General features: G+C 42.6%; 1 protein-coding gene across 1 annotated transcript in view; it reads right to left on the bottom strand.

Moving 5' to 3' along the window:
* The window catches only part of LRRC8C (leucine rich repeat containing 8 VRAC subunit C), an 87,387-nt gene extending 82,902 nt beyond the window's left edge, over window positions 1-4,485 (bottom strand). Inside the window, exon 1 of the mRNA XM_065880217.1 lies at window positions 4,296-4,485. The gene's annotated coding sequence lies outside the window, so the exon portion shown is untranslated. The remainder of the gene's footprint in view (window positions 1-4,295) is intronic.
* Window positions 4,486-26,022: the final 21,537 nt, after the last annotated feature.

Raw genomic sequence — 26,022 nt, 5'->3', positions numbered from 1 at the left:
AGGAAAAAAATGTATATGTATATACTGTTCTTCATGTCTTTTAGTTCCATATGGCTCTTTTATGGTTTTCAAACATAATCTAGAATCATGCTCTACCATGTGTTCTCAACAGGGGGGCAATCCTGTCCCTGTCAAAAATTGGGTCTGTGGGGCAGGGTAAACGAATCTTCAGGTTTGTAGCCTGCCAACAGGCCCCAGTACATAAATGGGTATACCAGTGTATCTGTGGCATTACAATGTATCTAAAAAAGAACTCTGGAGGGAGGGTAGTAATGAACTAAAGATTGAGAAATGCTTCCCTAAGAGCTTCCTTATTCGCTCTTGTGCTTCCAGCTCTCGGGCAGTGTTTGGGTTTAGCCAAACTAATTTTCGTCCTTGCTCTTCCAACCAACCCCTCTCCAGTATGGGCAGAGCTTGGGTTCTTCTGAGTTCTTAGAAGGGTTCTTTAAAGAACATATAGTTCTCCTGGATGCCTTTGACCCCAAATACTTCAGCCATCTGGAACACTTTCAGTTGTTTCTCTAAGCTTTACAGCATTTTTCTTAAAATTGTTTTTTGAATTTCGCCGATTTCCTCTTTTCTTTTCTTAACTCTGTTCATTTTCTAAATATTACCATGTCTCTACCAACTGCCACTCACAGACTATAGAATATTTTAAAAGGACACCCATCCAACACTAGAAAGGGATCCTAAATTCACTCCCAGAACTTGTGACAGTGTGTTACAGTTCTAAGTAAAGAGCCCAAGTTATTTTTTGTTTCATGCCTGATATTGGAAATGAGTTCAGTTATTCTCTATCTTTTAATATGTTTGGGAAATTTTCAATATACCTGCCAAACTATCTACTTTAAGGAAAGCTCTGAGATTACCCTCTTGCCCTTCTGTGCCAGCGCTGGGAGCAAATGGGAGTATATTAATGTTCTAGATGTTCAAGGCCACACAGGAGAGGCAGAAAACAGGATAGTGCATTTGCCAAAAAATACAAATTCCATCCCATTGAAATATGGCTAGTAATGTTCTAAAAAATGTGCAGAGTGAGCAAAGGAAAAACTACATAAGGTGAATAAATGTTTATAAGTCAAGATTACAAAAAAAGGATATGATACAAAAGTTAAAGATGCTAAAAACCAGATAAGGTCTTTATACCAAAGAGTGAATCACTGACAACATGGACTAATCGCTATAGGCACGTAAAATACACAAATGTAAAATAAAGCAGAAATTTCGATCCGTGCTAGAATACAGTAACCCCTACTATTTATTAAGCATCTACTTGGTGGACAGGAGCTGTCCTTCACATGCATTGTTACATTTAATCTACACAGTGACCCAGCTAGGTAGGCTTTATTAATAACCCCATCACACACAAAGAATCTGGGGCTCAGAGAAGCTCAATAATGTGAGTTCGTTGGCGCTTGTATTGGGCAATAGCGCCAGAATTTGTATCAGCTTTTCCTATCTTGAGGCCATGCCCTTTACCCTATGCCAGTCTAGAACGATTTACATTTTAAGAGAAATTAAGTGAATTCGAGGTGCATAGTGATGTCACCTCACATATTGGTTGCAATATGCTTTCATGAGTGTTCTGGGGCTAGAGATATAGCCAGCACTCCAGGGACTGAGTATAAAGTCTTTGGGAGTGTGTTGCAGCCCACGAGGCCATCATTATCATGTGGATGAGAAGAGCTGATGAGCAGGAGTGAAATGTTCATTAGGTTAAGCTCTACATCAGTCATTTAATAGAAATCAGTGGCAAGAACAGGGATTTGGGAAACAGATGGCCCTGATTCCAAATTCGAATTCTGCTGTATACAAGTTACATGGAAAACCCTGGACAGGTGACTTAAACTTCCTTGATCTCCATTTCCTCATACAGTCATTACGCTAAGTTAACAAAAATTTATGTAGGAAAAAGAAAAAGAGGCAGCTTTGGATAAAAAAGTAAATCATTAAGACTAGAGGCTTTGGATATACGTATTCGTATAACAGATTTACTTTGCTGTACACCTGAAACTAACACAACATTGTAAATCAATTATACCCCAATAAAACTTTTAAAAAATATACTAGAGGCTTGGCTTCGTTCAAGCATTAACTTAGCTGTAGAGTCTTGGGTAAGTCACAAACTCTGAGCCTTTTTCTTCTGTGAAATGTGAATGGCCATCTACCTTAAGGGTTTGTTGTCAGATTCTGAGATAACGTGTCAGACACCTACAGCAACTAGACCGTATTATAGTGGTGCTCCATATTAAATTATTAACACAACACTTGGCAAAATAAGTGTGTGTTTCCACTCTATTTCTTTTTAAACTTGGGCTTTATTATAAAGTCATTGGTGACTACAACTTAAAAATACTACAGACTTTTAAGAATCATTAAAAATTTGGTAAAAATTAGATACCTTAGAAGTTAAAAATATTGCTAACTTTGTAGTTTTTTAAAAGATAAACTTCCTATAAGTGGAAAACTATTCATTCTTTTCTCTTACAGTTCCTCATACTTTTTACTTTTACTAAAAGCATTCCCTTCTAAACACACACTTCATTAGGTAAGTGCCTAATCAATCTGAGAAATAAGAGATTAGTACCATTAACAAAGGCTTTGATAATTTTATTAATAAGGAAGTTGTTAAACATGGTTGCTACCTCTGATATGGTTGTTGGGTTAGTGGGCCTTATCTGTGGTCAGTCTATTATGTGAACCATGAAAAACATCCATCCTTGCAAAGCTGCTTCCCACCTCTACCTCAAAAGCAAACAAACACACTGACCTAAAGAGTGTATAATCACTCGAAAGTAAAGCAAATCAGGGTCACATCCAGGGTCTTCCCTATTTAAGCAAGTCACAAGAAATGCAAATATCACAGATAAGAGTTGTATACATCTAATCTGTTATCTATGTCCACACACCCAACACATGGTTTATGAATCTGAGCAAATTTGGGGAAGTTCGGCTTACCTTTGGGGCTTACATAAATCATTAAAAAATAGAGAGAAAAACACATAAAGCTGATTGGCTCTGACGATTCTGCAGTATTGTGCCGAGAGAGTTAAGACCACTTGTCCTCATCTCTCATCTGGATGGCATTTTAATGACTTGTCCATGAAGAAACCTCAGGTATGCCTTAGGAAACCACTACATACCTGTCCGGAAATGTGACCGTTGGTTAAGGCTCCATTTCTTACACTATCGATGGCTTGTAAGAAGCGTGTGACTAAAATAGGGCTGCCATTTCCTTTACCTATTCCTCCCCCATAAGGCTGCATGAAATAGTCATTCAAGTCTCCCTCTGCCCAACACCGGCACTCCCACACAGGTTGATCGGGTCTTACTTTTTACTTTAAGGTGGATGGGGACTTGAAAGTGTTTCCTAACTGGTTTGCTGGGAGTTTAAAATGCTTAAAAAGAATTCGAAAGTGAAGTTTGGCCCTAACCCTCTGAAATATCCGTCCTGCGATGTGGGCTAGGTGTCCGTGGCATTCAAAGCTAGGTACAGAGCGAGGTTTTGAAGGGACTGGAATCTGATGTACCCCGGCAGGCGTGGGTGGGGGAGGGAAGAACTGGCGGAGGGAGAGAAGGAATTACGGTCTACAGAGCACATCCTAAGGTTGCTGAGTTGCTAACTCCATCCCTCACCATCTCGTCGTTGAGAACCAGCTGGAAAGGGCAAGACCGGCGAGCCTGGGTTTGGGTCGAAGGCAGCGGTCCTGGCCTCGACCGCCGGCCTAGACACCTGGCTTCTGGGGCCCGCGCGATCCGGCGAAACCCTCTCTCCCCTAGGGTCCTGCTGGGGAGCAGACATCACGCTCTCGTTCCCTTCGGAGACCTTCTAATTCCTCTCTCTCTCCGAAAGTGCTAACTTCAGGGTTCGGGGGCGGCAAGGGAAGAGCAGACCAGAAGGGGCAGGCCCTGGGGTCTCAGGAGTTTTTAAGGTAGAACGACGATCGCTCCCAGCGTGGCCCCGTTTTCTCCTGGTCCCCCGGCCCCATCCCCCCAGGTCCGCAGAACCTGCCGCGCTGCGCTTGGCGCCAGGATGGGGTCTCTCGCCCGACGCTGGGGCTGGCGTGGGGAAGGGTGGGGAAGGGGTTGGCGGGTCCACGAGCCCCAGCAGCGTATGGCTCCAGGGACCACACGCTGGGCAGGAGACTACAGTCTGCCCTCCCGAGAGCCGGGGAAAGGCAGGGACGCGAGCGAGGCGGGGCGAGTCGTGGCCCCAGCGCACCTAGCGGACTGAGCCGCCGGTCCTCGGCGGGCCGTCCCTCTCCATCCCATCCCTCGGCGGTCCCCGCCCTTACCTCTAGGCGAGAGGGTGCCGTCTGCAAAGGGTGCTGGGGAGCGGCGAGCCGTCCCCCGGCCGGGCTCAGCGGCGGCCAGCGACAGCGGGGTCGCTCGCGGGGCCGCTGCTCATGGCTCGTCGCGCTCAGAGCACTGCGGCTGCGGCCACTGAGGCGCCTTCCTCCTAGTCCTCTTCGCGGGCTCCGAGCCGGGACGCAGCTAACGCCCCAGCCTCGCAGCCCTCCGCCCCTCCGCCTCCCCGGCCGCGGATGGAGCCGCCTCCAGCGCCGCCCTGCAAGCAGCCGGGCCAGCGGCAGCCAGCGCCCCCCAGCGCCCGGCCCCGGGTCGCCGCGCCGCCCACCGGTCGGCTCCGCCGTCCCAGCCTCCTGTGACGCAGGCCACCGCGCCCGGGAACTTCCTCCCCCGCGGAGACCACCCCAAGCCCGGGCCGGCCGCCAAGGGGACTTCCTTCAGAACACGGAAGAAAATCTCCCGCCGTTTCCCGGCGGGGCCACTGCGGTCTCTATGACGCCCACCTGGCGGCCAGTGCCGGGGGAATCGGCTGGGGCTAATACCTTCCGCCATCCCTAACAATCCGCGGAAAACCCGAGGCTTCCCTGCGCTCGGCGCTCGCTCCACAACCGCAGCTCCTCCCCTGGGTAAGTTAGAGGGGAGCAGCTACCCCTAAAAATAGCCCTTCTGGGAGCTCCTCGGAAGGACTTGGGTCAGGATAGAGATAATCCCTCTTCATTATCATCCTCCCCGCACAGAAGAACAGAACGGTGGGAAGGGGTGGTGGGACGCACCGAAGGAGACAGAGGACAAAGGCAAAAACCAGTTTTTCTGGACCTTAAAGCCCATGAGCCGGTCGCTTGACACCTAAGCTTCCTGTCCAGCAGGAGCCCCCAAGTTCCCGGACCTTAACAACAGGGCGCCTGGCTCTCTCAGCCGCAGGTTCCAGGGACGCTGAAATTGAACGCTCCGCCTACGGTTTCGTGCTGTGCATGAAGGAGTTGACCAGGCACGTCAAAACCACCTGTTGTCTAAAGAGTATGGGGGAGAGGTTTTCCCTTTTTTTTTCTTCTAAATTGATCTGAACAATTTTTTTCTCCATCTTTCCCTACCCAATTTCAGGATGAAAAGCGAACTCTGCCTTCTTGAAAGCTGACAGTTTATCTGTATGGAAAATCTGCCCAGTGGAAAAATGTCCAGAAAAGATTACTAAGTAATATAGGGTCTTCTGGGATGCCTTACCAATACGAGCTTTCCTAAGAGCACCAACAATTAAACTATTGCTTTGTCCTGGCATTCAGGAAAAGACAGGTGTATGCCAAAAGAGGAATTCATAGACAACTAGTCCTCTTTCACTAGTTGGTTGGTTTTTACACAGTTGGTTGGTTGGTTCTTAAGAAAGCAGGCACCTCCTTTTACCCCAAGCCAAAATTAAAATGTGTCCAAAAGTTGTTCTTTTAGGCTTTTTACTGATTTCTCCATGTTCCTCTGGCAAACTCCTACATTTTTTCCAATTCCAGTACTGTTGTTGGGTGTCTTTCCCAGAAGACAACCTGAAACCCTCTTAGGCCTTAGGAGATGACCCGAATACTAGCCTTAATTAACCTAGATCAACACAAAATTCTAGAGTGGAGCCGTCCTCCTAGGTAGCAGGCAGAAAAATTCCTGGAAGTTTCCTGGGGAAAAGACAGAGACTGACTAGCAGTTTGCTAAAAAGTACTGAGTACCTTGCAGGCCACCAGGTACTAGCTGAGGTAGTTCCAGCTCTTCAATGCCTTGCCGGGATTTAAATGCTCAGTGAGGTGAGTACTAAGGGCACAAATGGCCTGTGGAGGGCTTTATTCTCCAAGGGCTTTCTGAGTGCACCTCTATCTTCCTTGTGCCACTGGCACCCTAAACTTAAGCTTAGTCATCCCTGAAATGCTCCCACACTACCCAGTGTCAAGGAACCACAATTCTAGACTTTGGACACAGGTGAACCAGGAGGAAATCCCTACTCTTCTTGTGTAAATGTAAGGAAATTAGTGCTACATTTTTTTTTCCATCAACAATATTAGTACTATAGGGTGCTGTGAGAATTAAATAACATGCTTAAATCACCAAGAACAGGGCCTAGCACTTTATAAGTACTCAATAAATGGTAGCTGTTGTATTTACTACAGTTCATTGCCCTGAGAACAAAAGGACCAGAAACAGAAAGGCGGTTTGGAGATGGATTTGAATCCCTGCAAGTTGAGTTCCCCCACCCCATCCCCGACAGTTGCTTAATTGTGATACTTTTGTCTACTCTGTGCCTGCTTTCTCGTGGGGTGAACTGGACAGTTCTGCATGTAGTCAGGTGATTCCTGTGCACACTGAAGTCTGAGAGGCGCTAGTCTGAAAGCCGCTATGTTGTACTGCTTAGGTGTCCTTATTTTACAGAATGTACGCTGTAAGTCTAGTCACCTCACTTCAGTCAACCTACTGGGTATCAACACACACACTTATCAAGCCTTCTGTAAAACACTAGATGAATCAGCAATCAGCCAACTTTTGTGAAGGCTGAACCCTGAGGGTCTCAAAGAAGTGTAAGTCTTATTCCCTGACTTCAAGGTGTTCACAGAGCATGAGAGGGAATCTGGCATGCATATAAGTCAAAATAAACCATTTTTAACTAAATGTGGTTGGAGTTCAGAGAAAGGAGAGGGAACTGTGGGCCAGAGCCACCATCTTGATCTTTCACTGAATACCCAATTCTTTAGGCCAAAATTTGACATTCCAAATGGGCTTCCAGAGTGAGTTTCCATACTTCAGCTCCACACAGAAGTTAACTATGTACTGGTTGACAAATAGCAGAAGTAGACCTTTCTGAGCAATGCATGACCATGATAAGAAATTTGGAATGATGTAGATCTGGGCTCAAATCCTGTGTCCACCACTAACCAGCTATGTGACCCTGAGCTTCATAATCTTTGAACCCCAGATTCCCCATCTGTCTCTTAGAATAGCAATACCTTCTTTTTAAGGTTCTAGTGAGGCTTAGAATATCTGCGATCGCTCTGGTGGATTGTATGGAAATGGTGATTATATTACATTGTCTTGTTAGCTACAAGAAAAAGCAGGCTGGACTGTGTCATTCCTTAAAGGCACATTTCAAAAGCCGCCTTCTCTGTGGAGCTCTGCAGGCTCCAGCCAAGTGTAATTCTCTCTTCCTTGTGCTCCCACAGCACTTATTTTTGAACCTCTGTTTCAGAACTTAACTGGTGTCCTGCAATTTATTTCTTTATGTTTTGCTTCTCTACTGTATATTCATCTCTACATCAACACCTAGCAGAGAGCCTGGCGTTAAATTTTGAAAGAACAAGTTTTAAAATGTTTTAATTTCTTGTACTGGTTCTGACTTTCACTATAATTTGTATTAAACTGCAGGCTCTAAAACCTGAACCCTTTTGCTCGTAGTTTATGCTAAAATTATGTATTATGAACATGTATCTGCTTAAACCTTGATTTTTCAATGCTGGGCTTATTCTTTAAGACCAACCTGCTATGCTTGTTTTGTTTTGTGATGTCAGTCGATCCTGCCCAGTAATAGTGAAAGTAAAATCTAAATTCTAAACCAAAACCACCAGCAGGATTTTACTCAGCCTTCTCTACCCACTCTGTGCACATCTGCTCCCCAGACCTTTTCTGAGCTTTGTGGGAAAGATCCTGAGCTAACAGGAAACATGGTTGTTTTAAGTTTCAGCTGTTAACATTGTTGCAACCATTACCACTTTCTGAATTAATAGCTGCAAGATAAAACCCACCTTTAGCAACAGTTTTGAAATCCTTGACTCTATGCCAATAAAAATGCTAGGGAAACCTTCCCTAGAAAAAGTCATGTGAGCAGGAAGTTGCCGAAGAGGTAATGTGGTCAAATGTGGTCTTGACCCTAAAAAGGCAGAAGAATTTGTGCCAGAGGAGAGGGTGGTGTCATTGAGGACTTAAAAATAGGATTCTAGAAAACTTTGGGTCAAATTCTTCTAAAATCAGCCCTGTATAACACATGCACACGCGTTGGAAGTGGTTGGTACCACTAACTTGTGGGATATTCTTTGGAAATAATAATAATGAATAAGCACTTACTAGGTACCTGGTATGTGCTAAGTACTAGCTTTATATGTATTGTCTCATTTAGTCGCTGTCATCATCCACTAGTAGGCAGTGTTATTTTCTGCTATTGAGAGGGGAAAACTGAGGCACTTTGTAATCAAGTAACTAGCCGAAGGTCACATGACCAATGAGTGGAAGAGTTAGGATTTGGACCCAGGTGAGTCTAATTTCAGAGTTCTCAGGCTTAACCACGACTCAATCCATGGAAAAGGAATATTTATTTTTAAATTGAATCCATCAAGTATATTCAGTAAGGTTAACAATGTAGTTTTTCAGTAGTTTTTGAAATTGCATTCATTTGTACTTTTCTCAATCATGTATTCATATCCTAAATGTGCCTTCCTGGGGTGATTTCACAGCTTACTCTTTAATTGGAAAGCATTTTATGACTGAAAGCAAACTTAATGAAAGATCATGAAGTGTCTGTGGTTCTGAGTTTAGGCAACGTGAAAGATACGAGGCAGAGAGCCTCATTCTTCGAATTATTGTTTATGTGAGCCGATGATGAATAACTTTCACATGATAGATATGTAGTATAAATTTAAAGTAAAAAATGAGTTTGACATTCTCAGCAGTGACTTTTTTGAACCCAAATATCACCGCTCTAACTGCATTACTAAATAATATTTGCTTGCTTATATTTATTAATCATGTACAGCCACTGATCTAAGAACCTTATATGTATTAACTCATTAATTAAATCTACAAATGACTGGCTCTGTCCATGAAGTAAATTATTCTAAAGATAATGAAACACTCTTAAGGGGGTTAGAACTTCCTTAGTTATTAAACAAAATACATTAGGATTTACCTCTTATGGAAGGTAACTCATTTTTTTCCCAGGACTCAACATTTTCAGCCTTTTCTCAATACCGTATCATATTATGCATGTAGAATGTACCTTAGAACATCTCAGATCACATTTTAACATCAATTTGCTTCAAATTTCAGTGACATCAGCCCTGACAAAGCACCTAATTTCAGGCCTAAGGAATTGCTTCTTTCCTTTGACTAAAAAGCCTCTCTTTCTCTCTCTCGCTCTCTGAGGCATGAAGATCCATGGCTCAAGACACCTTATCAGGGTAGTGAAATTGAAGATGCTCTTGTTACTTACATAAACATGACTCTCTCTTTGGAAAAGTATCATGGACTGTGCTTTGTTTACTTAGAAGATGCTACAAGCGTGCCTGGATGCTCTCTTCTTAAAGCTTCCACCCATACTGACACAAGATACATTTTTCTTGAGCCTTTTTTCAGTTCATTTATTAATTTCCTGAATTTACTCATGTTGTTTACCTCTCTGGGAAAGAATCAACAAGAAAGCCTGGTTAGCTTTCTCAGTATCAATGATAATGATCATTTATGATCACGTTTATTGCTAGTAGTGAAAAGAGCATAAACCGAGATTAAGAGACCGGGAGTCCAGGTGTGGTTCTGTCATCGACTAACTTTGTGACTTAGGACAAGCCTCTTAATATCTTTGGATCTTTGCTCTCTTGATCTGAAGTGAAGGGGTTGGAATAGGTGATTTTTTAGGATTTATTCAGTGCTAGAACTTTTCACATTGATCTTAAAATGGTACATATTTATCCTCCCTAGATTTCAGTCAGTAATGGATATAATCACCAATATGTAACCAAAAATCCAAGAAGGCATCCGGTGCTGCTATCTATGGGAAATATGTCTAGAGCAGGGCAGACCAATCAGGCAACATCTTCTCAAAGCACCTCTGTCTTCCACCATCCATTACCAGTGAGACAGAGCCATTCCTCTACTGAGACATTTCCAAGTAGCATTCTGTAGAACCTTTGAGTACCCTGAGAAATAGGCGTCCGTGGTCAAAGCCGTTTGGGCAACACTATATTCCTCTTGGAGATTCACAATGCATATTAACATGCTTAGGGCTCTGAGAAGTCCTGCATTAAAAATACTTGTTGACTTTGCTGAACCTAGCATGTCTCTAACTTCATTTACCATGGAACTATTTCCTTGGTCATATCTATCAACATTCCAAGAAGAATAAACTCTCTCAGAATAGAATATTTGAATTGTTATTCTAGAGTTAAAGACTTCAGAACGGTCGTAAGATTTTCCCCCTTTGGAAAGAGAAGGGAATTATAGGCCGTGTTAACTAATTTAATGAATGCCTACAAAGATGAGCCCTCTTGATAGATGCGATCTGCAGGCATTTTCCTTACAAACAGCCACAATAAAGTGCCTGTTGTCTTCAATAGGACAGAGAGCCCCCATTCTCACTGGTAATAGTGTAACCTTGTTCCTTTACACTGAGGAATATTCCCTTGCCTTTATACATTTGTACTGGCCTCTAGGTTCTTTGACATTCTTTTAGAAATAGTTGAAAGTGGTATAAGACAAACACATTCATTCTGTGCACTCGAAGAGGTATCATAGAATAGTTTATCAATGACCACTGGGAGACAACTCTCCATGGGTCTCTAGTATTTCTGTACGTCTTATGAGCAAGACACTCACTGCCCTTTCTTCCAGACTAGATTTTCAAAGATATTTGTATAGTGAACAGCCTTTAAAGATAGTGATAATGTCTGCCTCTAGAGCAAAGGGCATGCATACTTACTGTCCAGTATAATAAAGATAATGTCTCTCTCCAGAGCAAAGGACAGGCAGACACACTCGTTACAAAGGTTCACATTCTCTGAGCTCATGGTCCCTCTCTTATAACACAACCTACTGTTAATGTGTTAGAGCTCAAGGAACGGACACATAAAAAATGCTGGTACTTCTGGCTACTGCTGTTGCAATGAGGGATGAACATTTTTCCATCTCTGATCCAGGAGCTTCATGTCTTCTACCAGAACCCAAGAAACTGGAGCAGGCTGATTTTTTAGCTTGCAAATAATAAAAGTCTCAGGCTTTTCACAGTCCTTAACAGTAACTGGCTTTTTCCTTATGAATTGGACAGTGGTGGAATAACTTCATGTCCTTAGGTGTTCTCCCTCCCTGGTGCTGTGAACATACTCTCCTATGAGTGCTTCTCTAGGCCTGTTGTAACATTAATAGCTGTCCAGCCCTCTTTCTGAGGAACATTCAGTAGAGTGCTGATAGAAGTGATGTGCTCTGATTATGGGATATCAAAGAAAGGCACAATGGATTTCTGTCCGGCATGATAATATTTCATTAAAATGATTAGAAACTATCTTACTTTCTATCTTATTTTAAAGGAATTTAAAAATTAATCCTCAGTGAATAGGAAGTACCATCTTACAGTAAAGAATGGATAAGTATGTGTCTGAGGGCGGGAGGGGTGGATACTTCTGAGTTAACTGCACTGACTTCTTCCAAAAGCAATGTAGATAAAGGAAAAGACTAGAGTTTGGGACTTCCCTGGTGGCGCAGTGGTTATGAATCCGCCTGCCAATGCAGGGGACACGGGTTCGAGCCCTGGTCTGGGAGGATCCCACATGCCACAGAGCAACTAAGCCCATGTGCCACTACTGAGCCTGCACTCTAGAGCCCGCGAGCCACAGCTACTGAGCCCACGTGCCACAACTACTGAAGCTCGCATGCCTACAGCCCGTGTCCCACAACAAGAGAAGCCACTGCAATGAGACCCCACGCACCGCAGCGAAGAGTAGCCCCTGCTCGCCACAACTAGGGAAAGCGTGCGCAGCAACAAAGACCCAATGCAGCCATAAATAAATAAATACATTTATAAAAAAAAAAAGACTAGAGTTTGGATAAGATAAATTGCTTCATGTGGCCAAAGGCAACATGATTTTACCATAACATGAAAATAACAGTGACCAAGTTTAAGAAACTGAAAACATCCAGATTTCTTGAATGTCAACCTTCTTCAGTTTGTAAGATACTCCCTACAACAGTCTATTTACACCTTATCTGATGTCATTTCATATTAACTGTTGATTTCATTGGCTAAACCAGAACTCAAAATTATGAGTTGTGTAATTATGCTTTTGACCAGTTGCTTTGAAACAAATATTTTCTGATCAAAAGGGTTTCAGGAACTTTAGAACATAACAATAATAGGTTTGTGAGCAACCTGGTCTGGAATTTTTAAGAGGTAGTCTGATAACTTGCTACAGTGATTTGAATGCCACAGATAGGGTTGTAAATTAACATTTGTTAAGTGCTCTCTGCCAGGCAGGCTCTAAAGCATTTTACATGTATGATTTCATTTGCTCCATGTAACAACACTATGAAGTAGGTACTATCACTGTCCCCATTTCACAGATGGGGAACCTAGGGGCACAGGTAGGTAATGTGACTTGCCCAAGGTCGTGCTGCTAGTAGGTGGCAGAGCCAGGAATAGAATCAAGGCGCCTACAATGGAATCAAGCCTACACTCTTACTCTACTCTTGTACTTCCTTTCTGCCTTATAACATCAGAATTTTTTAAACTTCTAGAAAATGTGATTTTTTTTTACTGTAATGCTTAAGGGAAATAAACATCAATTTCCTTGCTTCTTTGGAGTTTTATCTGTAGATTATCTTCCCAGATATAATGTTTTGTTCTTCATTTCTCCGTAATGAATATATGTCAGGACCACCATTAAGGATGAATTATGTCCAACATCAGCCCATGTTGACTGAGAAGAGAGATACTGTGTAGCTCATTTTGAGCAGGGACACACTCCAATTAAGCCACCTTGAAATGTTCCATTTTGATGCACCTTAAACTCCTATACAAGAAGCATTCGAAAAATCTTTTAATAATCTAAAACAAATACAAAGTGTTGAGTGTTTGTCTTTCAGTCTGTATCCAGAGAAGGAAGAAAAAGTAACAATACTTTTAAAGTTACCAGTTCTTTACTTGGGCAAACTTTAATTTTTCATGATCAGGAGTGGTGCTACTACCAGTCCCCAAATCACCCACAGTTGCCACAGTCCCCAGATGGACACATTGTGACCCTGTCTAGGCTAACAATCACATCACATCACAGTGCTTTTCTTCAAATCAGACTGTCAGCTTATCCCAGCTAATCTACCAAGGAGAATGGAGGTGCGCAATAATAGGGGACTTCTAAGTTCTTTAAGGGGAAAGGAATTCTAAAAATCTTGGCTGACTACTACTTAGATTGATGAGATCATTTAATATACAGAATTTGTAGATTGCGGGCCAGCCCCTGGAACTCCAAAATGATTTCTGAAAATTTGTGATGGGAAGGTTTCACGTGAAACTCTCTGCGAGGTTAGATCTGTTCAGTGTCTGGCTAATGAAGACAAATGGTATGGCACAAATTTCAGCCGCAGGAACAAGATCCACTTCTGCATCTCCTGCCACCATTTTCAGAAGAAAATGCAGGAGTCATCATGGCCTTTGCGGAACGACTTTTGTGGAGATTGGTCGGTATTTTTCTTTCTGTCAAGGACTGGAAGAAGTTTCAAATCTGGAGTGAATCTAGAAGTTTAAGAGGAGTGAGTTGATGGTTCACAGAGCTCCTTGGGAGCTTCCTGGTTGTGATCTGCTGCTGGCTTCCTTACTGGGAGGGCAGGGAGAGACAGAAGAAAGAGGCAGACCACTCCAGATTGGTAGGTGGCAGGCTTCATACAGAGATTTACTTACAAGGCTTGTCCTGTGCAGATGCAGGACAAGTAGATTTCTGCACCTGCCCGCTGGAATCTTAAGAGTTTATATAGAGGTCTTAACTGGGTTCAGTCGCGTACACAGTCTAGATAGTCTCATCACCACGTTATTATTTCAAGGCTTCATCCTTGGGCCAGCTTCTGGGAATGGCGGAAGCAAGTGGAGCGCATATTCCAAGGACAGGGGAGGGGTGGGATTCCTCCAACTGCTCGAGTCCAGCTTGCAGGTCAAACCAGTGGTCACGTCTTCTCAGTGACCTCCCCCAACACAAGTATGGTTCCATCTCCTGACCTCTGTGAGACCTCAAGTAGCTGCACAGAAATAGTGTAATCCCTTAACTAAAAGGATTTGGATTTATCTGGATTTTAATCTGCATTGTGTGTTTTTGTAACTAATATGGTAACTGAATGCCTATGGACCCAACATTTTTTGGCCAAATCACCTTCGGAAGTGTTGCAGTTGTTTGCTCTGAGGGGACACTCTCATCCCATTGGCACATGCCTTTGTAACTCTTTACTACCACCTTGATTTTGTACAGGTCTTCACACTACCTTCTGCTTTCTCTCACTTCTCTTTTCTCATCTCTCCACTCTCCTCCAAATTTCATCAGCCTTTTAAAATGTCCTATTCAAATTCTCTCTCCATAAAGTTTTTTTAAAAAAACACTTTCTTTTCTGTAAACTCTTATGGTAATGAATCATCTTTTTATCTTCCATAGCTGTGAGAACTTGGATAAGCTGTTAACCTCTCTGAGCTTCAGGCACAGTTTAACAGGGAGAGTTATAGTATTTAATTTATAGTGTGGCTGTGATGATTAGATTAACACAGTGCCTGACACATTGTAAACATTCAATAAATGTTAACTTTCATTAATATTCAACAGCTAATTACATCTTCTGTTTTGACACTTTACATGTTTTTTCTGTTTCCCACATAGCTGATGTTCAAAAATTACTTGTTCACTTAATTATTTTAATAAAATGTCAAAGGAGGAGTCTTTCTGTCAAGTTTTTTTTTTAAGTATATTGACAAACATGAAGAGTTGCCAGTTGCCAATTTTCTTAAAAGTCAACTTGTTAACTTTATATATAATAAAAAAATTTTAAAGTAAGCATAATGAGTGCTTACTGCCTGAGTAAACTATATATAATTTTTACTATTTCATTTCTATTTCAGTGTAACATATCACCCCTGATACATTAAAATAATCATATGTCTTCACCCCCAAATTTAAATCCATTAAATTTTTTTTTGAAAAATTCTTATCTAAAATATCTGTCATACTGCAGTACTTCCTCAGATATGAGCGATTCACTGTTTTAATAATTAGGGTGGAAAGAAAGTACACACTGAGAATTTTGAAATATTACTTTTATTGTTTACTTAAATCTGTATGCAGGAAGAAATAGCTGGTTTTTCACACAACAGTATTACAGGTTCTCTTTTATACATGATTTATACAGGGATACATCATGAATTTGTGATCTACAAGGAGAGGAAGGACCTTGAACTCAGAAGTGAACACATTTCAGAAAGTTGTTTGAAAGGTAAAAACTGACAGTATTCATTTTAGAACAGAAACAGTCTTCCATTTGAAGACAAGAGGAGTCCACATATTTTGTTCAGAAGAATGAATGGGAATATGGCATTAAAGATCAGGACAGGGCTTCCCTGGTGGCACAGTGGTTGAGAGTCCGCCTGCCGATGCAGAGGATACGGGTTCGTGCCCTGGTCGGGGAGGATCCCACATGCCGCGGAGCGGCTGGGCCCGTGAGCCATGGCCGCTGAGCCTGCGCGTCCGGGGCCTGTGCTCCGCGACGGGAGAGGCCACAACAGTGAGAGGCCTGCGTACTGCAAAAAAAAAAAAAAAAAAAAAAAATCAGGACAGAGGTCCTGAAATTTGTTCAAGAAGTGAAGCATTAAGATCTTTAATGTTAGTTGAATTTTTTTTTAACTTTTTAGTTTATATTGGAGTCTAGCCGATTAACAATGTTGTGATTGTTTCAGGTACACAGCAAAGCAACTCAGCCACGCATATACACGTATCTATTCTCTCCCAGACTCCCTTCCCATCCAGGCTGCCACATAACATTGAGAAGAGTTCCCTGTGCTATACAGTAAGTCCTTGTTGGTTATCCTTTTTAAATATAGCAGTGTGTACAGTTGAATTTTTAATGTTTAGAATACAAAGTTCTGTTAATCACAGGGGACCCACTTTGTCAATATTACTTGGATATCTTTAGAAGATAGTTTAACCCTTCAAGTAGTTCTAACTTCTCAGTCCATTGTGTAGCCTCTTATAATGGAGACAAAACTTTAAATGGTAAGTCGAAAGCTTCCTTCAAAATCTCTCTCAACTCCTCCCTTTCCTCCATTTCCATTTGCAGTTCTGCTCTGCCAGTTTAGCTCTCACCACTTCGTGGCTACACAGCGGCCACTGCCTCTTTCCCAGTTTTCCCGTCTTAGCTTCAGCCAGAACACTGTCCATGCAATCGCCCAATTTATTGCCCAGAGATACTGCTCTCAGCACATACTATGAATGGCTGGCGATAGTAAACTTCAACTTGCTTTAAGTAAGTCTCCACTGCACAAAGGAAGAAGTTTAAACTCAAAGCCCTGATGGTTTGTAAATAATAAAAGACTGTGGTATAATAAAGAATATATTTGGTATTTGTCTATTCCTGGTACAGAGCTTCTGAAACCTTTAGAATTCCCTGAGTGATGAAGTGCCTTTGTTAAGTTAATGAGGTGACTCATCTGGGCCTCTAGATAGTTTCAGGATAGGGGCTGAACATCAGAAGGACCAACCATGTAATTCGAGTGTTGGAACTTTGGGCCAGGCTGACCTCTGGGATTTGGGGTGCCTGGAGATTGAGTTCAATCATGAGTCTGATGATTTAATCAATTATGTCTATGTAATGAAACCCCAATAAAAACCCCGGACACTGGAGCTCAGTGGAGCTTCCCAGTTAATGAACTCATAGATGTTCCTGGAGATTGACATGCCCTGACTCCATGGGGAGAGGATGCTGAAGCTGTGTGCTCTCTCCTAGACCTCATCCTATGCATCTCATTTGGCTGCTCTTGGTTGTATCCAATAAAGTTGTAGTCATTGAGCTCAGTGAGTCATTCTAGTGAATTTTCAAAATGAAGGGAGTCATGGAACCCCCAAATTTGTAGCCAGTTGGGTAGAAGAGTGGGTGGCCTAGCGAGCTCCCAAGACTCATGGCTGGCATCTGAAGTGAGGGCGGCCCTGCGGGGGACTTTGCCCTTAACCTGTGGAGTCTGTACCAACTCTGGGTGGTCAGTGTCAGAACTGGGTTGGGGTAGAAAGAGAGCCCACAGTACTGAGAAGCTATTACTGGAAATCTATGGAAAACAGATCAAGTTACCAGAGCATGATTTTGTACGTCATAGGTGTAATGGAAAGACTGATTTACTAAAAGCCTCCCCAGGACCACAAAATGATAACTCTGCTTCCTCTAATCTGGCTTACATGGAACCTGTTAGGTTGGCCTCATGGTAAAGAATCATGCCTGTGAGTCATTTAAAGATAAGGGGAGTCCAAATGTTTTGACTAGCCTAGGGCAAGGCATTTGGAATGCATTGTGATCTATGGTCTTAATTCCACAAGGTCCTACCCATGGTTTATTTTGGCAGAAGACAACATAAGTGTCCTTTTCCACTTAGTGTCTCTGAGAAATAGTCCACCTAGGCAAGACAACCAAGCCTGGCTGATGAGTTACAAGTAAATAAGGGTGTTATGTACAAGGATTTGGAATTCTCTGTACTGTCTGCATCCCCGGTAGTAATTCTGAGAAGAGTCGAGCTGCTAGTCCTGGTAGTAATAGTTATGGGAGGAGGGAAGGCATTGCCTATTTATTGTTCAACAAGCTTTCTGTTTCCAATTTTGCCAGTAAAATATAGCAACAAAGGGAAAGAAAAAGAGAAGCCACAGGCACTGAGCACCTATTGCCTACCAGGCTCGGGATGAGTGCTTTCACTTAAGTTAGCTTATTTCATCCTGGTAACCTCGCTGAGGAGGAGGTATCGTCATCTCCACTCTACAGACTCTCAAACTATGGCTCTGAGCTCCCTGAGGTCTCCCAGCTAGTGAGTTAGTAAGCCGACTGGATGCAAATTTAAACTCTACACTCAACTCTACTGCCAAGTTTCCAGCTTTGGGCCTCACCCTGGCAGCCTGAGTTACACTATGGTTTAGGAAAGCAGAGAAAGGTTATCTTTTCACCCTCAACTTGCCTGGAGGTTGGAGGAGAGTGGAGGTGGTTTAATCAATCCTCAACTTAGGCTAGAGTAAGCACCTGAGCCAGTTTTCCCCAGATAAGTCAAAGAGTGCCACTGGTAAGCAACACTGAAATCTTTTAGCAATCTTTTCTCTCAGCATTCTCTCTTTTAGGCAAATTGGTGCTAATTCTGGGACAGGTGGCAACAAGCAACCATCACAGCCTCCTAGAGACATCCTTGGTGCAGCTGCACCCCTTCTTGTGTTTAGAACACACCCCCCTCTTCCCCAGATTAACTCTGCCTACTTGTGAGTAGCCAGCAGTGAGTCTGCAAGCAAGGATCCTTGAGGGTGCATCCCTCTGTCCACCAGAAGACCTGCTGGTGGGCTCAACACATGCTGAAACCACAGTGGGAGGATGAGGCTGAGGTTTCGGCACTGTTCAGTGTCTATTTGTCATTAGGAAGGGGCCCTACCTAGTATGGTTGGCTCAGGATCTAACACTGCAGGGCCTGGAGTAGAGTGCCCAGTCCACTGGTGGCAGAGGCTCAAAGGAGTCAGACAAGACACACTGATCTTCACGGTGGCACTTGGCCACAATCAGGGCAAGTAGCCTAGGACAGCATCTCACCTGTCCAAAATTGTGAACAGACTGGACTGGAGCCTAGGCAGAGTGTAGCCACTCCCAGACAGCACCTAGAGCTGAACAGTCTCCCTCCCGTTTCCTAAGGTTTCGCAGCAGTTGATTTCCCATGGAAACAAGCAGAAATCTGTTTTAATCATCGGGCATTTTTAGTTTCCTAATTTGTATGGGAACCTGGAGATACAGACATATGGTACATTCATCATCCCAGAAAGCTACAGTTGAAAGAAAAGCAGTTAAAGCCAGTCTTAAAACTGGAAAGCTTCAGCATATGCCTTCAAATGACTTTCCTTAATCTCAGAGACTGTCAACGGTGCTGCCAAAAGACTTGGTTCTGTTTCAGCTCAGTCCTTCCAGCAGGATTTGCGTTTGAACCTTGGTGTGTGCTTCCCCTGCAGCACAGCACAGCCGGCCAGCTCTTGCGGTTCGATGGGGAGCCCCCTTTCAGTTGCTGAACCAGATTGAGAGGGTGAAATGAGCGCTGGCTGAATTCTAATTCTGACCCTGGCACAGACTAGTCCTGTGACCTTAGGTTAAAACTGAGCTTCTCTGTGCCTCTTTGTCCTGCTCTGAGAATTTCATTCAATCATTAGCAAATACTGAATACTTATTGAACATCTGTGGCAGGTACTGTTCTAAGAACTGGGAAGACAGCAGTGAACAAAATAGGTTCCCCACCTTTGTGGAGTTTAGATTCTATTGTGGAGAGATAAAAAATAAAAGAGTAGGAGGCATAATATAAGGGTGATAAGGGTTATAATAAAGCAGGGGAAGGGAGTATCTGGGATGAGCAATTACCAGTTTAAAGTATGTGGGTCACGGAAGTGCTCACTGGAGAGGAAGCAGCTGAGGAAAGGCTTGAAGGAGGAGTGAGAATGAGCCACGTTGATATCGGAGCATTTGGGTGGAGGCCTTGAGAAGGAGATTACCTGCTGTTGTTGAGGAGTAGCAAGAAGTCCAGGGTGGCCACACAGCCTATGGTGTTTTGTTATAGCAGCCTGAGTGGACTGACACATAGGCTAGAGTTGGAAAGAGGGTATTTGTGACTAAGGGTGTCGAGAAGATCATGGGGAAGAGAATATCTGTGCACCTATCGGTTTGGAGAAGCTTTCTGGGCCTCCATACAGAGAAGACTGTGAAGCTAGAGTTGAGTTGTGCGGTGGAAATTATATCTAGCTTGCAAGGATGCCCAGGACCTGGCTCAAGTAGGACCCAGTGAAACTTACTTCCTTTATCTTAAGGACAAGAACTCTGTATTGTTAATCTTTGTATTCTTAATATGGGTACAATAAATTGACTTGTTTCCAGATTTGAATTTAGTCACTTTATATAGTTCTAAGGTACTCAGGTACTGGAGACTTAAGGGTCAGGTCAGCGTAAAGTTCAGACTTCTGTCTAGAGCAGTTCTACCGAGTAGAAACGTAATGTGAGCCACACAGGTAATTTTAAGTTTTCTAGTATCCACGTTTTACAAAATAAAAAGAAAGCAATGAAGTTGATTTTAATTACATTATTTAACCCTAAACACTCTACTTATAGCCTTTCAACATGTAATCAATATAAAACTATTGGTATGTTTTATTGTTTGTCACTAATATTTTGAAATCCAGCATATATTTTATACCTAGAGAACATTTCAATTCAAAGTAGCCCCATTTCAAGAGCTTAGTGGCCACATGTGGCTGGCGGCTGTCATACTGGACAGGGTAGTTCTGGTGGCAAAATGGAGGGATTTTCCTCTCTTGCTTTATATTTTTATGAGCCTTGCATTTGACTGTAGAAATGTGGTGTATTTTGTCAGTCAGACTCAGATATTCCTTGTTCCTTTGCTTTATATAGCAGGCAGTTATGTGGTTGCCTCTCCTGTACATGTTGCAAACAGGATCTCAAAGTGTCTTTATGCCTTAACCACTTGGAACAGCAAATTGCCCTGCAAGTCTCCTGCTTCACTTGTTCTTACCTCCCACAGGTAGGAACACACCCCAATCAAAACCACGAAGGAAGATCCAATCACAAAGCTTCTGCTGGTGTGGGTGGTCATCCTAATGGCTACATTTAAAAATACTGCCTTTCTCTGATTTTATGTTAAAAACGTCTGTGATGAAAAACATAAAAATGCTGGAGGGGGGCACAAATAACTTAAAATTTATGGCAGGAGATCTTCTAGGCAATGGCATACATAGGAAATAAAAACAAAGGGAGAACTATCCTGAATAACATAGAGCTCACAGAATAAATGGGACTTTAACTTACATTTCAGCTTATAAAAACGACTTCATGTACTTTTGCTGACTCGTTCATGTTTCTAACTTACAGAATTCCTCCCTGACTCCAGAATGTTAATATTGGCGCTTAATGGGGAGGAATGCTACAAGGAATCCTCTTCTAAGCACTTTGAATGTATTAATTAATTTAATCCTTATAATAGTCCAATGCCCCTTATTATAAAGCTACAACAGGTTTGACCTATACAAACAAACAAAAACCAAAATAAAATGGTGGTTAGAGGATCAGTGGTGGGGGGATAAGACTGATGGTGTTTCAGGGTACAGACTTGTAATGAGTGGTAGATTTGCCATTGAGATCTAATGTACAGTTCATGAATAGAGACAGTAATACTGTACTATAAGTACGTAATGTGATAAATAAATATCACCTTAAATTTAGAAAATGTTATCTGTCAAATTTATCCAGTAAATAATAATAATAAAAAGAAACATTAGAAAACCTCTAACAGGTTTGAATCTCAGCTCTGTCACTTGCTAGTTAGCAAACTCTCTGCGACTCAACTTTCTACTTTGTCAAATATGAATAACAACGTCTCAATTCACAAGACTGTTGTGTAGATTCACACAGATTAACAAGATTGTTGTGAGGTAGTGTGTGAAATGTACGCAGAACGGTGCTTGACAGTGTAAGGTCTCAATAAACATTACTACTATTATTGGTGACAAATGATTACTTTACACATCTTGAGGAGAGAGGTTACAGATGTTCTAAGGCAAAGAGGCCGCAGGATTAGACTCTCTTCTTCTAGCCTTTAACAGGCTATTATTAGACAGTGGTTTTCAGCTTCAAGAACCACAATTTCCCCTGTCCATATATTAGAAAGTTTTGGAGTCTATGCTAACATTCAAGGCATTGGAGAACTCTTTCTAGAGTATCTAAGCCAAGAATGTATTCCAACATCACTGACATTTTAAAAGTAATTTAAAATAGGTATTACATGTACATGATGCAAAATTCAAAGAAAATATGAAAAGATATGCAGAGAAAAGGGTGTACAGTGTTATCATTTGTGTGTGTGTGTGTGTATCCACCAGAGATACTGTGAATATCCAAGCTTACACACTCTCTCTTTCAAACATTCAATCGGCAAATGTACTCAACTGAGTCTATTGTTTTTACTGATATACAGTATTGATTAGTGTTTCCCAAGGACACTTTCTTACAGGTGCACAATAGCTACCGACTCTTGGTGATCAGTCTCACCAAAGGCCCCAGAGAGGTGTCAGTAATCAGGTAAAAGAAGCAAGCAGGGGGTAAGACGAGAGGTCAAGGGAGGAGGGTGAAGCTGGTGAGTGACCCTGGCTGACAGACCTGGCTCTAAGAATTTTAAATGTACTGTCTTACTGAATTTTCCCAACCAGTTATTCTCTCCCATTTTGCAGATGAGAAAGTGGAGGTGTGGAAAGGTTAAGTGACTTGACCAAGGTAACACAGCTAGAAAGTTGGGAAGGCAAGATTCAGACTTAAGTCTGGCAGGTTTCAAAGCCCCAAGCCGAAGGACTTCCACCCTTGGGGGAGGACAAAGGGATCAGGTACCCATGAGGGTGGGGAGGGGCTGGATTGCCAGTTGTTTTAAATGCAGGGAAGGGGACTTCCCTGATGGTACAGTGGTTAAGAATCCACCTGCCAATGCAGGGGACATGGGTTCGAGCCCTGATCCGGGAAGATCCCACACACCGTGGAGCAACTAAGCCCGTGTGCCACAACTACTGAGCCTGCACTCTAGAGCCCACGAGCCACAACTACTGAGCCCATGTGCCACAACTACTGAAGCCTGCGCTCTAGAGCCTGTGCTCTGCAGCAAGAGAAGTCACCGCAATGAGAAGCCCACGCACCGCAGCGAAGAGTAGCCCCTGCTCGCCGCAACTAGAGAAAGCCCGCGTGCAGCAACGAAGACCCAACACAGCCAAAAATAAATAAATAAATAAATATAAATAAAATAAAATAAAAATAAATGCAGGGAGGGGTTGGGAGGTGAGATTTGAGAAACCTAACAATTATAACATCAAAACAACATGCAATAGGAAGAGACCATAGTCAACAACCCTTCTCTGTCTCAGCACCTCTTCAGACCTGTGGACTTTAAATGTTCACAGAGGTCAGGTCTAAGACAAGCACCCAATAATGGTGACATTTTGTTGGGGAAGACAGATGGTCTATCCTCGGTGCTGCCTTACTCCATCCCCAGAATCTTCACTTCAGAGGCTAAGTGGAAATCAGTTATCATCGCTTGAGCACATAACCAAGATTTCTGTAAGTGAAAATTCCTGAAAAAAAATAAGATCTGTTCTTCAGTTCTGGTGGTGGTGCTGCTATAACAAAATGTCACGGACTGGGTGGCTTAAACAACAGACATTTATTTCTGACAGTACCAGAGGCCAGAAGTCCAAGGTCAACATGTCGCCAATTCAGTTCTCGTTAAGGGTCCTCTTCCTGGCTTGTAACAGCTGAATTAAGATGGGGAGAGGGAAAGGGAGCTCCACACTCTCTCATCTTATAAGGACACTAATCCCATTGTGGAGGCTCCACCCTCATGACCTCATCTAAACCTAATTACTGCCCAAGGCCCCACCTCCTGACATCATCCCATTGGGGATTAGGGTTTCAACATCTGCATTCTGGAGGGGATGCTTACATTGAGTCCATAATATCAACAATGACACAATAATGCATGCATACAGAGTTTGGCAGTTGGCACAGAAATTTCACATATATCACCTCATTTACACCTCACATATGTTATTGGTAAGTTAGTTTTTATTTTCCTTGTTTTAGGGATGAGGAAGCTGAGTTGAGAAGGATTCAGTGATTTCCCCAAGGTCACCCAACTAGTAAGTGGCAGCAGTGGGGTGCAAACTCAGGTCTTCTAATTCCAAATCCCGTGTTCTTTCAGCTGCATGAGGAATCAGGCCACTCTGCCTCAAGTATTAACAACAGCAACAGTGAAGCAGGAACAACAACTGACGTTTATTTAGTGCCCTACTAAGTGTCATTCTCTTTGAAAACATTATCTCCTAGGACAGGTACAATTATTCTATTTTACATCCATGAGAAAACCTAAAATTATCACGATTAAGTCACTTTCCAAGATCACATAGCTACTGCATGACAGAACAAGTATTTGAACGAGGTCTGGTTGAACCTAAAGATTATGTTCTTACTAAATGCTCCGCACTAGTGGCCTTTGAAATGCTCTTTGAAAAACAGTATGTAAGATGAAAATATTCTGTTAGACATATTTATGGAGATTTTAGTCAAAAATGGATTTCTTGCCCTTTAAAAGCATTAGAGTCCTACAATGTACTCTATTGAAAGTCCTATTTTTTAGACACCACAGATGGAGGACAGATGTTTCTTTATACTCTGAAAGGTCCACTCTATGTAGCTGACCATAATGAGATTGTATCTTGTTCTGAATGTTTCAGAAAAGTGGCATCGGACAGATCATTCCAAATGAAAGCCAAATCAAAGGAGCGACAGCATAGATTTGATGAAAACAACAACACAATGTTATTCAGTGGTTTGGGTGGGAACTTTTCATTTCAGAGTTCATTCTGAACCACACAGACATTTTCAGAGGCGCTCTACCCTAAAATTCAGCCTGAAGGCAGAGAAGTGCACGTATGTCTGATGGAGACTTATGTGATGGGGTGGGGTGCCGCAGGTCCGGGTAGTGTGATGCTGAACTTTCTTTCAGTATGATACAGAATTACAGGTAGAATAAAGGCCCTAAGCCGTGGAGAGTGAGTGAAAACTTTGCTGTGAGTTAAGTATGACTATTCATGTAAATGGATGCTTTCTGTGAATTCAAGAGTCATACTTCAGTGCCTGGGCATATTTTAAATGCCCACTCAGGAAGAATAATTAAACCTTTAAGATAATACTTAGGGTAATATGTCATAGCCTTTGTTGTGTTTTGGAGTCACGATTGCAAACTGTGAAAGTCTTTCAGGACCAATAAATGAGTGCACTTACGTTTTTTTTTTTTTTTTATTTAATTAAATTAATTTATTTATTTTTGGCTGTGTTGGGTCTTCGTTTCTGTGCGAGGGCTTTCTCCAGTTGCGGCGAGCGGGGGGGCCACTCTTCATCGCGGTGCGCGGGCCTCTCACTGTCGCGGCCTCTCTTGTTGTGGAGCACAGGCTCCAGACGCGCAGGCTCAGTAGTTGTGGCTCACAGGCCTAGTTGCTCCGCGGCATGTGGGATTTTCCCTGACCAGAGCTCGAACCAGTGTCCCCTGCATTGGCAGGCAGAGTCTCAACCACTGCGCCACCAGGGAAGCCCAGCACTTACGTTTTGACCATGCTGATTTCCAGGTTAGGAAGTCCATTTATATTCCACAGAGAATCATAACATTTCAGAGACTAAAATTGGCCTTAACAGTCACCTAGCTCAATGCTCCTCATTTTACCGAAGAGGAAACCGAAGTGGGCCTAGTCAGGGTTAGTGACATTCTGGAGTCACTTAACGAGCCGGGAGAATGTTCCCTGAAGACCTCAAGGACACTAGGTCCAGGTTGTGGTTGTAGACTTGGTTGAGTTTTTGCATAGTATCTAAGAACACAAACTCTGAAATCAGATCTGGATTCTAAACCAGATTTTTTTGTTTACTAACTGTGTGTGTTTTTGTAAAACATTTAACAAAGCCTCAGTTCTCTCATCTGTAGAATGAACAAAAGATTTTTATGCTATAACCTCATCATACCCATTATACCCTCAAATCATGTACCCAAAGTTCTATTGAAACTTCCTCAGGCTTGCCCACAAGCCTCCGACAACTTATTGTTTTCACAGTCTGTCCACAGAAGTACCCACTAGCAGTTTCTGGCACATACACTTGTCCTTA

Source organism: Phocoena phocoena, chromosome 1 (assembly GCF_963924675.1).
Source record: "Phocoena phocoena chromosome 1, mPhoPho1.1, whole genome shotgun sequence".
Taxonomy (NCBI): Eukaryota; Metazoa; Chordata; class Mammalia; order Artiodactyla; family Phocoenidae; genus Phocoena; species Phocoena phocoena.
The sequence above is the reverse complement of the archived record's forward strand: the minus strand, read 5'-3'. Positions and strand labels throughout refer to the sequence as shown.